This window comes from Argiope bruennichi, chromosome 3 (genome assembly GCF_947563725.1).
Source record: "Argiope bruennichi chromosome 3, qqArgBrue1.1, whole genome shotgun sequence".
Classification (NCBI taxonomy): Eukaryota; Metazoa; Arthropoda; class Arachnida; order Araneae; family Araneidae; genus Argiope; species Argiope bruennichi.
This window is the reverse complement of record NC_079153.1, coordinates 66,827,017-66,844,428: the sequence shown is the minus strand read 5'-3', so window position 1 is coordinate 66,844,428 and position 17,412 is coordinate 66,827,017.

The window sequence follows — 17,412 nt, the reverse complement described above, 5'->3', positions numbered from 1 at the left end:
AGAGTTATGGCCCTCAGTTTCTGTTCTAACAGCTACCCCTTTGATATACCGTTAGCTGTTGCGGGAAAAGAGCTCTAGAAGAATTTCGAGCCAAAGTGGTGTGTTTCGTTAAAATTTAATAAAATGAAAAATTATTTTAATACTAATATTTTCAAACTAAATATTTACAGATAAGATGCGCTTAAAAGTATATAAAAATATTTCGAAAAATAAATAACAATTTTTATTTATAACTTAACGATTAATTTAATGGCAAAACAAAGGAAGTAGTTTGTGATTAAAATACTTGATGAATCGGAGAATAGTAGATGTAAAAATAATAAATATAAATTTATTCATTTTTTAAAAAAAGTTTAAAAATTATTTACTTTCAGAAGCATTTATAAATTATATTTGAAATTAATTAAAAAAATTGTTGAGATTTAATCGTTATTCTGGTGATTCAATTGTTGAGATTTAATAGTTGCTGTGGCAATTTAATTGTTGAGATTTAATAGTTGCTGGGGCAATTTAATTGTTGAGATTTAATGGTTGTTTTGACAATTTAATTGTTGAGATTTAATGGTTGTTTTGACAATTTAATTGTTGAGATTTAATGGTTGTTTTGACAATTTATTTGTTGAGATTTAATGGTTGTTTTGACAATTTATTTGTTGAGATTTAATGGCTGTTTTGACAATTTATTTGTTGAGATTTAATGGCTGTTTTGACAATTTAATTGTTGAGATTTAATGGCTGCTGTGGCAATTTAATTGTTGAGATTTAATGGCTGTTGTGGCAATTTAATTGTTGAGATTTAATGGCTGTTGTGGCAATTTAATTGTTGAGATTTGATTAATAAGAAAAAAAGATGATTATACTACAATATATGTATGAAAACAATAAACTACACTCAAAATTTCATAAATATTAATAAATTAATTATTGAACTGATTAAAATAAATAATGAAAGGTAGTTAAAATTTTTGGAACGACATTCAAAAAAATGTGGACCATTTATTTTTGAAAACATTGCATAGCTAAAGGACTCAACATTATTTATATTTGGAATGAACGTTTCCTTGGAAATATTCATTTCTTATTCCAAATATACTCGGCTTTAAAAAATAGTGTCACGGATTTCATCAAAAAAAGTTTTATGGATTTTTTTTTCTAAGTTTTTTCTGAAAAATGTCAAAATTTCAACTAATTTTTTAATTTCAAATCCCTAAATTCTCTCCTAGGTACACACGTTACTCTCTACTCTATAATATCATTGATCCAAATTTGGAAACTTTGAATACCTAAGAAAGACCATGTGGTGTCTTGGCTTTAAGACCAGAAGTTCAAGGAATTGACATCTAAATCAACGAAATATCATCTGCTGCCTATGTGGATCTGATATGTGAGATATTGAGGTCAATGCCTTGCGTTTGGTGTCATATAAAATATTAAAAAGTGAAGGTCAGGTGAAGTATTATCCTCTTTATCTGAAATTGATTAAAAATTATTAGTCTGTGTTACGTCATAATGCGTATAGTACGGCTTCTATGAACGGAATCAAGATAGCATAAAATATATAAATCTATGAGTATCAAATGATCTCTATCATGGGCAAAAATTTTATTATGTAGATTGGATAGATTTTAGTTCAATAAAAGCTCTTCCAAATTATTTGCACTATTAATAAAGAATTGATATGTTATTAAGAAGAAATATATCTTTTGATAATGCAACACTAAAAGAGATGAATTAATTGAAATTAAATATTTACTTTCTAAAAGTAATTAATCTATTTTTTCCCTAAAACCAACAAAGAGATTAAAAACAATTTCTAAACAATACTTTTACGATCATATACTCATATTTCATTATTATTCAGCACAACATTCTGTTTTAGAGTTTCTTGTCATTATACATATAAAAAAATATTTAGAAAGACAATTTCCCATTTCAGGTCTGCCAAAAACAAAAAAAAATGAAAAAAATATATTAAAATAGATGAATTCTTTAAATATTAAGATGCACCTTCGTTGAAAATTTCATAACCCTCATTGACTATTTATAATTCATACGCGAAAGATTTATGCTAAAGAATTAAGTATCTGCATGCATTTACGCCTTATTTTCTTAGAATTAATATAAAATTAATTGTATAATTCCAGATAATTTAAATTTATTTATTCCGCAAAAGTAATATCCAAGAAATTAATTATTGAAATACTTTTTAACCCAGAAATTAAAGTGAAATTTGTGGATAATAAATTTAAATCCTTATTAAGTAGGAAGTAGATTTTCAAGACGGATGCGACAGGTGTTAATTAAATAAATTTATATTTAGTTGAACATACAATCAAAAAAGAAACACTTTCTAATATTTAATTTCTAAAATTAAGAAAAAAAAATCTATCTCTTACCGGCTAAGTTTAAAATCCGGCATTCCATAGAATGCCTAAGTAGTTTTAAATAAAGCATGAAATGATTAATATTTCATACATTTCCTAAGCAATCAATACAGAACTAAATGACAAAACGGCAAAGTAAACATTTTATGAGAGATAAAATGCAATTAAAAAAATTAAAAATTCACATTTTGATACTATAACTCAATTCCTGTTCTATTATTTAAGAATTCTTTTTTCATTTCCTTTTATTTATATAAAATAAAAGAATTTCAATGATATAATTTCACTGATTTTTTTTTCTAAATAACATTTGTATTTTCACAGAAGGCACAAGTTTCAAACAAAAACTTCATCTTTGATCTCCTTTACATACTTTGCCTAAATAGCCATCATTCTATAGAATGCCCAGAGATTCCATACAGTATCTAGGAAAAAAATATCTACCATATTCAAGTAATTCTTATATTTCATATTCTGACTAAAAATGTCGTGGCAATCTATAGAAAAAATGATATTTCACACAATGGCTACAAAATACCGGCTTATTTTACTTTAAAAAATAAATTAATTCTCCAAAAATTTATTACACAAAAATTCAATTTTATTTTAATATAGATAAACTTTTTGTTTGGTTCATATTATCTTTAAAGTGGATCACTCCAATAAAATATAGCAATTGTATCAACCGATTGTGGTATCAACATAGCATTTAACGAAAAAGTCAACATAAGAAGTATTGCATATGCAGCAACTATTTCTTTTGTATAAGTGAATACTTTGTTAATAATATTCGGTTTATCAAAAGTATAAGTCGATCATTCTGCTTGCTGACATAACCCACTTTTGCTCCCGAGATGGCCATGTTTCGGTAGACTTGCTAAATAACGGCCGTATTAAATGAAGGGACCAAGACAAAGTTGAGGTAATAAAAATAGCGGGAATAATATTAGGGTTGAGTTGAGGAGTAGGCTGGCTGATGAAGACATTTCCTTCGCTTATTGAAGTTCCAAGGTATCCTCTTCGTTTCACTTCATTTTCTGCAGAATGGATTTACACCACCAATGTGCAAATGAAACGGCCACTGCTACCAATGTTTTAAAGAAGTATTTTTACTGTTTCTTTTTGAGCAATGTTTGTTTGCGTGTGCGAGAGATGTCAGGTAAGTAATAAAATCGGGGAGAAAAATTATAAGCAAGCTTTTTTTTTTTTAGTTTGAGGCAGATCATTGGGTTTGTTGATAATCCTATTTTGAATGCCTCCCATTTATTTCTTCGGAGATTTCGAAAACTTTTCATGTTACAGATGCATAGTGCAGCGTTTTATTGTAAAAAAAAGGTGTCATATGTTAATTGTCAAAATCTCTCACAACTATGCTTTTTTTTATCATATATAAAATTGTGCAATTAACCCAAATTGAAAAAAAGACATACAAAATACAGTTCTTGATAGAAAAACTAGTTTATTATATTATATATTATATTGTGAAATAGGTTGAGCTGTATGGGATAAAGAAATATTAAATTAGTCTAGTAAAAGATAAAGGTTGGATTACATAATAATTACATAACTAGTATGATAACAATATTTATCATACGAGTTAAAGAGATCAGTTACAATTTCGAATAATTTAAATATTTTCAATTAATAATTTAGGATTAAATTTTTGTTAATTGTATTATTATCAAGGGTATAAGGATAGCATAAAGAGAAAGTGGATTGCCTAGCAGTATTTTTTAAGTTGTTTCAGAATCAAGTTTAGTTCTCAAAAGAATTAAATTATAAATTATTTCATGAAAATACTGATAAAAATTAATTGCATTGTTCTAAGAACATCTTGGTAATCAAAGATTTGTCTTTTTTTTATATTTACAAATAAAAATACAGAAAATATTATATCGTTATGTATAAGAGTTTATATAATAGCTTATTTTAAAAAAAAGTTAAATTCTTAAAATATAACAATCTTTTTGAGTGTCATTACAGTATTATTGATGTACAAAATTACACAGTATATTCTTTAATCATCATATATTTACTAATTCCTAAAATATTTAACACAAGCATATACTTTCAGTTAAGAAAAGGCTATGAAGACTTAAATTATATTCCATGTTGTGTGATTCAACAATTTTTTTTCTAAAAAAATTACGAGTTCTAAGGTTTTATGCTATATCTCACTTCTATTAGTCCTGTTCAGCAAAATTTGCATGAGATAATAAAAAAAAATTAACAAAAAATTTCCTTACTGCTACGACCAAAAGTGACAGAGTTATGAAGCTGAATTACATTATTCTAGGCCAATCAACGGCCACCTTAATCCACCTTAATAAACCACTAATCTTTCTGGTGACATCTAAATTTCCTTAAATCATATAAATAGTGTAAGCCTCATGTGTGTTAAATATAATTTTTTATGACATTTAAACAATTTTTCAAATAGAAATATGTTACTTCTCTAATTATTCAGAAATTAGTTGGCTACGTTAAAATAGACATGCAACGTGAAAATTGCCCTTCACTTGAAATGTGAAAAAGAGACATAATTAGTAAAATTGTGGTGTTGGTATAGAAAAGTATATGAATAGCAAAGAGAAAACATCGAAATTCAAAACCGATTATAAAAAAATACATCAATGTATAGATTTTTATTTCATAACTATTCAAAGACGTATTATAAATTCCGTATTAAATTGAGGAATATTCTGTACTAAAATCAATAATATCAGAAAGAAAATAAATCCTTGATCAGAAACAATTTTAAAAAATTCAATAACTAAAACCATTCCTATATTCTTAATAGATATCAAAGAAGAAGAAAAAAAGTCAGGTTTTAAAATGTCATTTGAAATGCTTTATGTATTTAACAAAAAAAGTCACGATTTAAAACCAAATGACATTTTACATGTATTTCATTTGTGATGGATGTTTGAATTTATGCTACAAATATCTGACTCAATCCAAAAGCATGAATTGTGAAAGATTCCTATTTAAAATTTTCTTAAAATTAAAACAATTTAGAACCAAACCTAAAACCTCCATCTAGAACGATTGTAAAAATTTAATGTTAAAAAGTCAACTAATTTTAACAACTTTATATCTAATCACAAAGTTTATAATATTGCTGTTAAATATCTATCACGAAATACTACTGTGAACAAAAATATACCGGAATGCTTAAATTTCAAATATATGTATATTAGAAATCGTTTGCAAAATTTCACGAAATATGTTCTCGACATATAAATATTTAGCAATATTCAGCATTTGATTTCATATTATCGTCTGAAAATAAATTCGTTTTTAATGAGATAAAAATTATTATCATTTTAAATTTGAATTATTTATTACTAGTCGCCTTTGGCGACCAGCCGGTTCGCCAATCTTAATGCACGTTAAAATTTTAATAATTAAATATTTTATGGAACTCCCATTTTAATTGCTTCTTCATCAAAATATTTTAAAACTTCAAATTTTAATAGTCATATAATTTACTCATAATATTATAAAGGCCTTCAGCCATAACGTAATAAGTATATCTATAATTTTCTGTTAGCTCTCGTAGAATTTATGATTTAAATTAAAGTGGAAATGATTCAAGTGCAATAAATATAATATTTTTTTTTACTGAAAAGAAGCATTTTTTAAAAATATCAGCACTGAAAACAGAGTCTCTGAGTATTTAAACCTTATGGGCACTAAAAAGTATTTTTCTTAATTTATGTATTATCTCAAGAATTTGTCAACGAAATTTTCTCAGATTCATCATGAACAGATCGATTTATTAACAATGTTTAGTTTTAAATGCATCAAACACTAAAAAAATAAACAGAATCGTTTGAAATAATCTGCCGAAAACCTATTAAACCTTCAAAACCAAGTCCGTATCCGTTGTCAACAATCAGAACACAATGCGCATGCGTGAATTTTCAACGCCAATTATGGTAACGCAAATGCGTGAATTTTATACGCCAGTTGGGGTAACGCTATGCAAATTAGAAATTTTTAATTTCCTTTATTCTGTTTTATTTTAATTCAAAAGTACTTCGGAATGAATCTGAAAGATCGATAAATTAACAATGTTTAGTTATAAATGCATCAAACATTAGGAAAATAAACAGAATCGTTTGAAATAATCGGCCGAAAAAATCTTAACCCTAGCCTCATTAGCGTGGGAAAAAAACTGAAGCCTAACTCATTTGGCGGTGGGGAAAATGAAAAGATTTTTTTGGCGGGAAAGTTATTTTTTAATTAATTATTAAAATTCTAATTAAAAATTTAAAAAAAGGGACCCCAGGTGCACATTCCCGACCACCAAGGTATGCATGTGCCAAATTTGGTAGCTGTATGTCAAACGGTCTGTAGAGCACCAACAGACACACACGCGCGCGCACACACACACACACACACACACACATTGAGCTTTATATAAGTACTAGCCACCTTTGGCGACCAGCCGGTTCGCCAATCTTAATGTTCGTTAAAATTTTAATAATTAAATATTTTATGCAATTCCAACTTTAATAGATTCTTCAGCAAAATATTTTAAAACTTCAAATTTTGATAGTCATATAATTCACTCATAATATTATAAAGGCCTTCAGTCATAACGTGATATGTATCTCTAATTTTCTGTTATCCTTCGTAGAATTTATGGTTTAAATTAAAGTGTAAATGATTTATCTACAATTAATATAATAATATTTTTTACTGAAACAAAGCATTTTTTTAATAATATGATTACTGATAATAGAGTCACTGAGCGTTTAAACTTTATGGGCACTAAAGAATATCTTTCTTAATTTATGTAATATCTCAAGAATTTGTCAACAAAATTTTCTCAGATTCATCATGAACAGATCGATTCATTAACAATGTTTCATTTTAAATGCATCAAACACTCAGAAAATAAAATGAATCGTTTAAAATAATCGGTCGAAAACAGGTTTAAAAAACTACTTAAAAAACGATGTACTTAAAACTATAAGCATATACAAAAAAATATATAACTAACATAAATACAATTTACTTACAAAAGCATGCAACTAACCTAAAAATAATTTAAATCATCCGTTGATAGTGGTTATCATGACAACAATCAGAACAATGCGCATGCGTGAATTTTCTTCGCCAGTTACGGTAATGCAAATGCGTGAATTTTTCTACGCCAGTTGGGGTAATGCTATGCAGATTATACATTTTTAATTTCCTTTATTCTGTGTTATTTTAATTCAAAAGTACTTCAGAATGAATCTGAAACATGGATTAATTAACAATGTTTAATTTTAAATGCATAAAACATTAAGAAAATAAACAGAATCGTTTGAAATAATCCACCGAAAAGCGTTCTAGCCTCATTACTGTTGGGAAAAAAAAAAAAAAAAAAAACTGAAGCCTTACTCATTTGGCGGTTGGGGAAATGGAAGATTTTTTTGGCGAGAAAGTTGGCGGTGGGGAAAATGGAAGATTTTTTTGGCGGGAAAGTTAGAATTTTAATTATTAATTAAAAACTAATTAAAATTTCAAAAAAATGGACCCCAAGTGCACATTCCCGACCTCTAAGGTATACATGTACTAAATTTGATAGCTGTATGTGAAATGACCTGGCCTGTAGAACGCCAACACACACACACACACACACACACACATTGAGCTTTATTATAAGTATAGATAATCAATTATTTATAATTAAAATAAACTCATTACTATCTTTGTAATTTTCTAAACTTTGCAGCATTGAAAGCACAAAACACTGTTACGGTATTTACACTTTAAGATTCTAAGGCACAGATTTTTTCTAGTCCATTTTTATCTCAAAATTTTCAGTCTTTTGAATCGTTATTACTGGATTTCGCCTATACTGAAAATACATTGTTCGCTTTGCAATGTAATTTGTATATTTAAAAAAGTTAAATTTTTTTCACTTTGTTAAAATGAGCAATGCTATTTTTGCTTGTCGATTTGTATTTTTCAATAATATGAATGGATTGCGTTAAAAAAATAATGCCTTAGAATACCTATCCTTCCAAACTAGCAATTTTTGTCAATTCGATAAATAATTTTCAATTGGTCGACTTTAAATTTAAATCAATTTTAAGATGCCCACAAAATCTTCAGTTCTAATTACTAGTTAATCGGTTGTAATAATCGTTTCGGTAACTAAAGCTTCGGCTGTTTTAAAGCGTATCCAGCAAACTTTTGTTCTTCTGAAATTGAAAAAAATAAAACGGCTTCATTCCAAAGTCATTTTCCGAAAGATTCGATGTAAGGTAGATTCAGGAATTTCCAAAAATCTTCCTTTTTTCGGTCTTTGTCAAACAGTTTCAACGGCTGCTTGCAAATGAATCCAGCTCCAAGATTCCTTTTAAACGCACTTCGTATAATTTTGTGGCGTCTATAATATTTATATAATATCCAATAGATGAAAAAAAAAATGCATGGGGTAAAATCAGGAATCAGTTATGTTGTACGGAATTACCCCACACAGTATTTATTCATTCAACAGTTCTCAGTTTGATTAAAAAGAATAAATTGATTAAAAAAATTGTTTTTCATATTAAAAAAAAGCCAGGTCTTACAACATTTGCAGATGGAATTTTTTTAGTGCTGCATTTAAAAAACAGGCTTACCTAAAAACCCAAAGGGCCGAAATTCTAAGAAAAGCGTCGATTCATTTCGATGTCGGATAATTTTTGAGCATTGATGAGAAATAATAAAGGGATGAGTTTAATCTGATACATTCTCCTTCCACGATGCAGCCAAATATTTCAAAGCTATCGCCCCTCGCTTTTAATTACAGAAAACAGCTGTACGCAGAATTACCGACTGCTTGGCATGCTTCTTTCTTTTCTGCTAATAAGTAACTTAAATATTAAACATCAAGTTCAAAAGTAATTTTAAAAAATCCAAAGAAATGTACCATTAATTTATGAAATTATAACTGTTGGAAAACTAAACTGGTTTCGCTTGTGTAAAGAAAAAAGCAGATACTTTCATTGTACTTATGTTGGGAATGATTCCTGATTTGCAAAATTAGCGGTTATCTAGGGTTACTGGTCTCAGATGAGTCGTAAGCAGGTCTATTAAAAATATTAGCTTTCATGCAAATAAAATAAGTAGTAAAAAATATGAATTCTATTACTCATAAAATATTACGACTATTATACCTATTTACATTGGATTATTAAAATCACTATTAAGCAAGTTTTAATAATTGATTATTTATTATATGTTGAAATGGTAATTATTCATTTAACTCTTTAGGCTATTTTTCGCTTGATATGACCCATAAAATGATTTTTAATGCTCGAGTTTTTAAGTTTATTATTTCAGAATAATTTATCATGAAAATTAGACTTATTTACAAATAAAATTATCATTAACTAATAATTCTGATTAATTCTTAGAGAACTTAAATTATTTTTTTACGATTCTGACAGTCATTTAAAAAAATTCCCCTATTCTGCACTGCTTCTTCCCGCAAATGTGAGAAAGCATTATCGCGTGGGATCATCAAAATGTCGATCAGATCGGAGAATTTATGCTCAGTGCTTGTTATTCGACAATTAGAGCATTTAACAAGCTCTTATGCCTGAAACGCCTTGAGTTTTGGTAAGATTAATTCATGGGTTTTGCGCCGAGTTAATGCGCGTTCAGATAGTACTGTTTTAATTCGTAAATTTTGATGAAAAAAATTCAATAAATACGATTCCATAAATTTCGCACTCACCAGATATTGTGGTATTTCCTTTTTTACCATTTCCGAGTTAAAACTGTTTCTTCTACCACCATTTTGAATCTATTGATGAAATGATGCGAAATTCTCTGTCAATTCTGAAGAAATCCTACGAAAGCAGCTCTAAATTATGTATTGATAGGAGAAATTTAGTTTGAAAAGATGCAATAAATATTTATATATCTATACAGTGATGATGTGAACACAAAATCAAGCCGAATTTTTTAATCGCTATTTGGCAACAGCTCGCACGTCCGAATTAATTACATTCTTGCTTTGGCAAAAAAATATCCGACGTTTTTTTTTTTTTTCATTTACATTTCTTGATGTGAAAAAAATTTGTATAAAACGAGAAATTTCGATTACAAATCCAAATCGTCAAAAACGAGAAGATACGACAAATGAAAATGTTGTAGAATCATTCAATTCAATCAAATCCATTCAAAATTAATAAAATAGAAGTGTTTATGTTTCAGTTTATGAATTATTACAAAATCGCCATTTAATTTCGCCACTTTAAAGTGTAGCTATATACTCTAAAAGCTCTATTATTATTGCTTACGTATAATTTAAAATAAGATTTTAAAAAACATGGTATCTTTTCAGGACAAGTTGCATTCATCAAAGTTGATAGACATAGCTAAATTAATCTTATTCATACCCGCCATTTCTTACGATTATTTCAATGTTATTTCAATTCTGCCGAACAATTTTGGTGAAATGCATCTTATAATATAAGCAAAAAGATGTAAATTCAATTTTGAGCTTTAAAAAATTTAGAATTATTTATTTTTGCTTTCTAACATTTACATATATATCTCTCAGTCATCAGAAAATTTTAATTTTAAAAATTAAGGATTTAGCTTTTAGTAATAGATGAAAAATTAATGTTAGCAGTACATGCAATTGCAATTAATTTAAATTTTCTTTTAGTACTGACCGTAAATATAATTTCTTATTACTAGCTGAAATGCGTAACTGATTAGCGAACTTGGATCATCTAGTGATCCTTTTGAATTTAGCGAGCAGAAAATGTAGCCCCTTCATTTGACCAGTAAATTATATCTTTTATTTAATAATAATATTTTTAATAATTTTTTTTCACAATAGTGTAATATAAAATAAGTGACTCGTCAAAATAAATCGAATTTTTACAATGAATATAGTCAAGAAATCCGAATTTTGGTGTCAGTCCCAATGGAAAATATCTTATACACAAATTCTAAAACTACTAATGCCTTCATAACTTCAAAATATGCTTTCTATAGTAGACAAAATTAAAATTTTAATGCACATTGTAAATTTACGACGGAAATAAAATCAGAAATAAGCATTAAAAAAATAGAATTTTTATAAAATCATAATTCAATAAAAAATTATTTTTAATCTTATCTTTTTCTTCTAATCTCAACTGAAATTAAAAACAAATCGTCTGCTTATTATTGACTTTCATTAAAATATTTTCTGCTTGCTAACCTGTTAAAGAAATAAATAAATCGAATGTTTAATCTAAGAAAGTATTTAAACACATTAAAAATACAAGAAATTAAAAAAAAAATCAAGATAACGACGAAGATTTTTTCTTTTGTTACTTTTATAAATGTGTACAATAGTGTTTAATAGTTTCTGATATTGTTCAAAAATTTCTGCAATAATGCTCAACAAATTCTTAATGGTATGTTTATATTGCATACTATAATAGCATTAATACTTGAAAGTAAAATCAAACTCAAGTATTTTTAAGCCTATGTATAATATGAATACAGATAGTCGCTTTTATATTCTTAAAACCATTGCTTTAATTAAAAGAAGTGTATAATGTAATGATAATTAGTATATGTCCAACTCTTCTGAATAAACACAACATTAAGAAATAAGCAAAAATCATTGCTTCCAATCTTTTTGGAGAATAAACTATGAATGCTAATTCCTGCTATTATGATGCCAGTTAATTAATTAATAATAGTAGTCTGCTTTGAAATTCTAAAACAACGGTTTCATTTGAAAGCATTTGACCATTAATGAATATTGTATAAAAAGAAATTGAATGAAGGGGAAAATAACTGAAACTGCCTTCATTTTTTCGATGAAACTTTCTTACATTAAGTGACACATAGAATGGCCTTTTTCTACGTTTAATTTTTCGACATAATGTAGCCTTTTGTGTCACAAAACAACGCATTCTAGAAGGAACATCCCATTATAGATTTAAGAACATAAACGATTTACGCCTTTTCTTTACCTCAACAAACACGCGTTGTTCAATATCTTGTACGTAATGGTCATTAAATTTTGTTTTCTTACCAACGGAAGCTCTGGTCTTGAGTTTTTCGGATTTGTGGTTTTCTTTTTAAAAAGGTGAAAGAAAGAGACAAAAAGGTAACTGCTGCTTCTTCCTTAATTTTACCTTCCAAAAGGACGATTTATTTAGTTAAAGGAGGAGTTTTCAAAACATAAATTCGAAAAAAATAATAAAGTAGTAGCACCGTAAATAAAAGTGAAAAGTGATTATTCGGTTACTTGGTGTGTGTGAGTATAGTCTCATTGTCGGTTTTACTTTTTTCTTACCCATCAAACTTTATTAAATTGAGGAGTGAAGTGAAAAAAAAAAAAACTGAACAACCCCAACTTGCAATTAGCAGTTATGCGACAGAAAACTTTTATCTACGTCAAAATTTCAATATGAATTATAATTCTAGTAGGGTTGTTTACGATTATTTAGGTAGAGAGAAAAGGGGTAGGGGAAAATGTACATGGTAATACCCAGAAAGAAGGCATGAGATCCATTTTGGGGCCAATCACTCAGTTTATAGCTGGGACGGAGAAAGAATTGCTGAAAAAAAGTGGAGGGAAAGCCTGTTTGAAGGGCAGAAAGTAAATTAGAATAGAAGTAGAGTAGATTCACAGATTATTTGGAATAAAAGTGGTATGGTGACAATACGATTTTCCTCTTTCTATTTGCAACTTTAACTGAGAGCTTTTAATGTTATTCCTTTTCGACATATGATACTGTAGACAAAAAAAATTAAATAGACCAAAAATTAAAAGGTTTCGTCTTTAAAAATAATTAGCATAACAAAATAAACTGCAATTTTGATGGAAATAAGAAAAATATTTTATTTATTTAATCCATTATTTTGAATTCATAAAAATGTCAAAAATATCACTCTGAAAGGAGTTTAAACCCTCCTTTTTTTCCATATAGATAACTTATAATGTATTTTGCCAGTCCTTAATAAAACTCCTCATATTAACTCTTAAATTCAAAATTCAAGCCTTACTATCTAAGAATAATTTTTAATCAAAAATCAAAAGGAGAATTATCCTACCAAAGATGTAGAAAATATATCTGTAATATCATATTATAAAACACCGTAGTACTGCTCAGAATTCAAATTACTTATTTATATTTGTCTTTTTCCTTTTCTTCAAGAGTATACAGTTTGAAAGAATTGGTTATGAAATGAATAATTTCTTAATAAAATATATACCTTACCTCTCTGTTTATTTTTCTTGAACACAAAAATGAAAAAACAGGCTGTATAATAATATTAAGTAAGACTTAAATTTACAAGTTTGAAATGCATTTATTTTTAGAAAAAAAATTAAAAATTTAAAGATATACATTTTTAATGTTTCTACAAAAACAAATATTTCTATAAACTTATATAATCTGCCATGAATAAATTGTTCAAGCGTGAAGATAAAAAGTTCTGTTTATTGCATCCATTTGAAATTATATTGTTAAAATTAATAAATAAAAACACACATTTCAAAATCGAATTTTTAAAAGCTGAATCGATATCGATTTCAAATTTTAATAAAATAAACATTAATTAATAATTAAATCATTATTTATTATTTTATGTAAGTTATTGCATTACTAAAATGTATTTAAGAGAATAATATAATTCTTTTATTAGAGATAGATGATGTATGATGCCTTATTAATTGCAAAATTATAAGTAAGTAAATACTTATTAATCGACATTATTAACAAAGGCTTACAATTTCATTGTAATTTTACCAAAATCGAATTAAATCAACTTCAATTAATTTAAAAATTAAATATTTTTCAAATTTTTATTTGCTTTGTCGGTTTAATAGTCCTAACATTTTTTTTTTAATATATACACTTTAAATGTCACTTGTTTTAAATATCTTTAAAATCATGGTATTGTAAATAAGTGTAAAATTTTTATGGGGCTAAAGTGTTCTTACAGTTTTTTTCCCCTTAGTTCAATAGAAAAAACAAAGTTTCTATCTATTTTAACTGAAGAAATATAATACACTCTAAAGAAAATCATTTTATAAATCCGTAATAAATTTTATGAGATCTTAAACGCTTGATTGTGATTGAGTTCGTCAAATGAATGGTTAAAAATTTTTTAATTAAATTTATCTATTTTTAACTTTTTTTTCATTTCTACCCAGCTGAAAGTCAGAATAAACAACGAATAAATTTTAGTTTTAATATAAATGTTCTATTTTTCTTCATAATTTTATACTAATTATATTTTTATAAATATTTATTTCCACTGAAATTTGTGCTATAATGATCACCTGTCATTTTTATGCAAATAAATATCCGCTTTAAATCAATGATCTTCTGAAACTAAAAAATAAATTCCTCTTAGACATAGGAAAAAATTAAATTTCTTGAGCACTGAATAAAATACATCTCGCATGCATTTCAAGTTCATGATATTTTCTTAAGTAATTAGAATCCTAGTCACATTAAAAAGAGGAAGATTAATATCTCCTTCTTTCACTTCTATGTTAAACATAGCTTAGACGAATCTAATGACTCTTGTATAGGTACTATGGTGTGAGTCTAAATGTAGCATTCTCTATTCCTTGTTATCTAAACATATATATAGAAAATAATATGAGTTTTTGATTGTAGTAAGGATGACAATCAAAAAATCACAAAGGTCCATTAAAAAAAAAGAGGAAAAAAGAAATCTCAATAATCTAACAAAAAATTGATTGAAGTTTAATTGTTTTTATATTTTGAATAAAAGTTACCACAATATTTTAGTCAACAAAAGGTTAAATGAAGTTTTCTATATCAAAGAATTTCTCGTCTCGGGCTGATCATCAACAACAAATTCTCAGAAGATCACAATTGGAAAAATTATAATTTCTCGCTAACTTTTAACTTAAACCACTTTTCCCCCTATCTTCCAATACTATTGGCGGCAGGTACTTCAGATAAACGACCAGTTTGATGGGACAGGCGCCAATTACACCGCCAAAAACACAATATGCCGTTTTGCCGGAAACACGACGAAATTTCAGGAAACCCGAGCTTCGTTATGACCGTTAGCTTATATTAATTACTCTAATAAAACACCCCTTCCACTACACCTCTGTTCTAATACGGACAATCCGTTCGATCACCTTCTCTTCCACCCCTCCCACCCTCTGCAGTCTCATAATTCGCCAGGAACCTACCAAGGTTTTCTAATAATCTTCAAATCTCCTGCCAGTAAGTTCCATTATTTTAATTACCCAGACCATTAGAGCTATATATATGGATGCATACATATATCCGACCAAGAGCATATAAATATAGAGGCATCTAGTTGAAGCGGATCTGCCGGACATTAATATTTAGCGATTGGCAACACGTATTGCGATGCAGCGTATTTTTTTCGCCACTTATTAATTTGTGTTCTTGCAATCTGCTGGTCTCAATTAAAACGTAAAAGGTTTTGGCGCGGAAAAATTTTTACAGAAAACTTCAAGTTTGGCGAGCTTCTAGCTGTTCTCTCCCGTAACTGCAGGAGAATATTTTTAATTGTATTACCTTTTAGAACCGGCTGGCAGAAATATATGAACTGTTTTTAATTAAAGACTTGCCATCAGGTGTTTTGCCGATAATGGAAGTTGAAAGAATAAAAATTTTTGCAAACCATATCTCCTCTATTCCTGTAATTGCATGTGGCAGCTTTGGCACGATAGCGGTCTGGACTATTACTTTTTATTGCACCACGTAATGGCCGAGAATGCGAATACTGAATTTCTTCTATGAGTTATTTCACTATTTTGGTAATGAGACACTGTTTTTGATCTCTATTTCATCTAAAGAGAGCACTGAATTTTTTTAAAAAAAATGGTGTAAGGGTTTGGAGAGGAAAGGGGATTGTTTCCCAATGCATTAAAATATTCTGAAATTATTATCTTCCATATCTTTTAAAACTTTCCGATTAAAAAATAATCTTTTTTAACTGGAGGCATTAAAAATATAGGCAACTGTACTTAGCTGTGCTCTTATAGTAATCAGTTTTAAAAGTCTTCGCTTTTTGATGCAACATCTTTTTCATTATTAAACAGATGTTAATTTCCTTATATCTTCAAGACGAGCGTGTATAACAAATATTTTATCTATGCTCAAGAAGTTCCTGAATGGAATTCGATTAACTTAATTCATCTGATTACTTAAAACAATGATAAAATGATGAAGACGGCATATGAGGAGACAGTCCTTACTCTCCATTACCCCAAAATACATCTGTGGAAGGATGTTCAGCTCACTTTAGACGTAATATACATCATAAATGATAACTCCCTGTCTGCGAAATGGAATCATATACTGTTTATAGAGATATCATAACTTTTAATGATCAGAGATATAGTGGTCAATGTGCTATACTAATCAAACATCGAAGAAGGATCTACCATATCTAAATGCATAGAAAATCTGGTTCTAGTAATCAACAATTTTCTTATAGTGTTCACTTTCGAAATTCAGACAATTCATCATGGTAGCTTTATTAGAACAATCAAGAAAATGATTATAATTCATTTAAATGTCAGGACATCTTTCCTAAAAGGATTATGCATCTTGGTTCATTATCGACACAAAATGGAAGACAAATTTTTTTAAAAACCTGCCGGAGTAACATTTTATCATCCACGGATGGATTGAAGAGATGGCGGCATAAAAAAAGAAATGACGGTGAAAAGACTCGGAAAAGAAATCGCTATTAATCCACGAAATTCTACAAGTCCTTTGGCTCTCAAGAAGATCAGTTCAAAATCATTGATTTTTTTTGCTAAACATCATTCATATGAAAGATTTGTACAAAGAATACTTGATAACACGACAGTCTCAACAATATTTTCAAGAAATGTTAAAAAAATTAAACATTTAATGAATAAAATGAATTTATGAATGAAATTAGAATGAACATTTAATGAATAAAAAATTAAACATTTGAATGAATATTTTTAATCCAATATATGACATCAATTTTTCTATTTGTATTTAAAGCGAATGGGTAATACAAG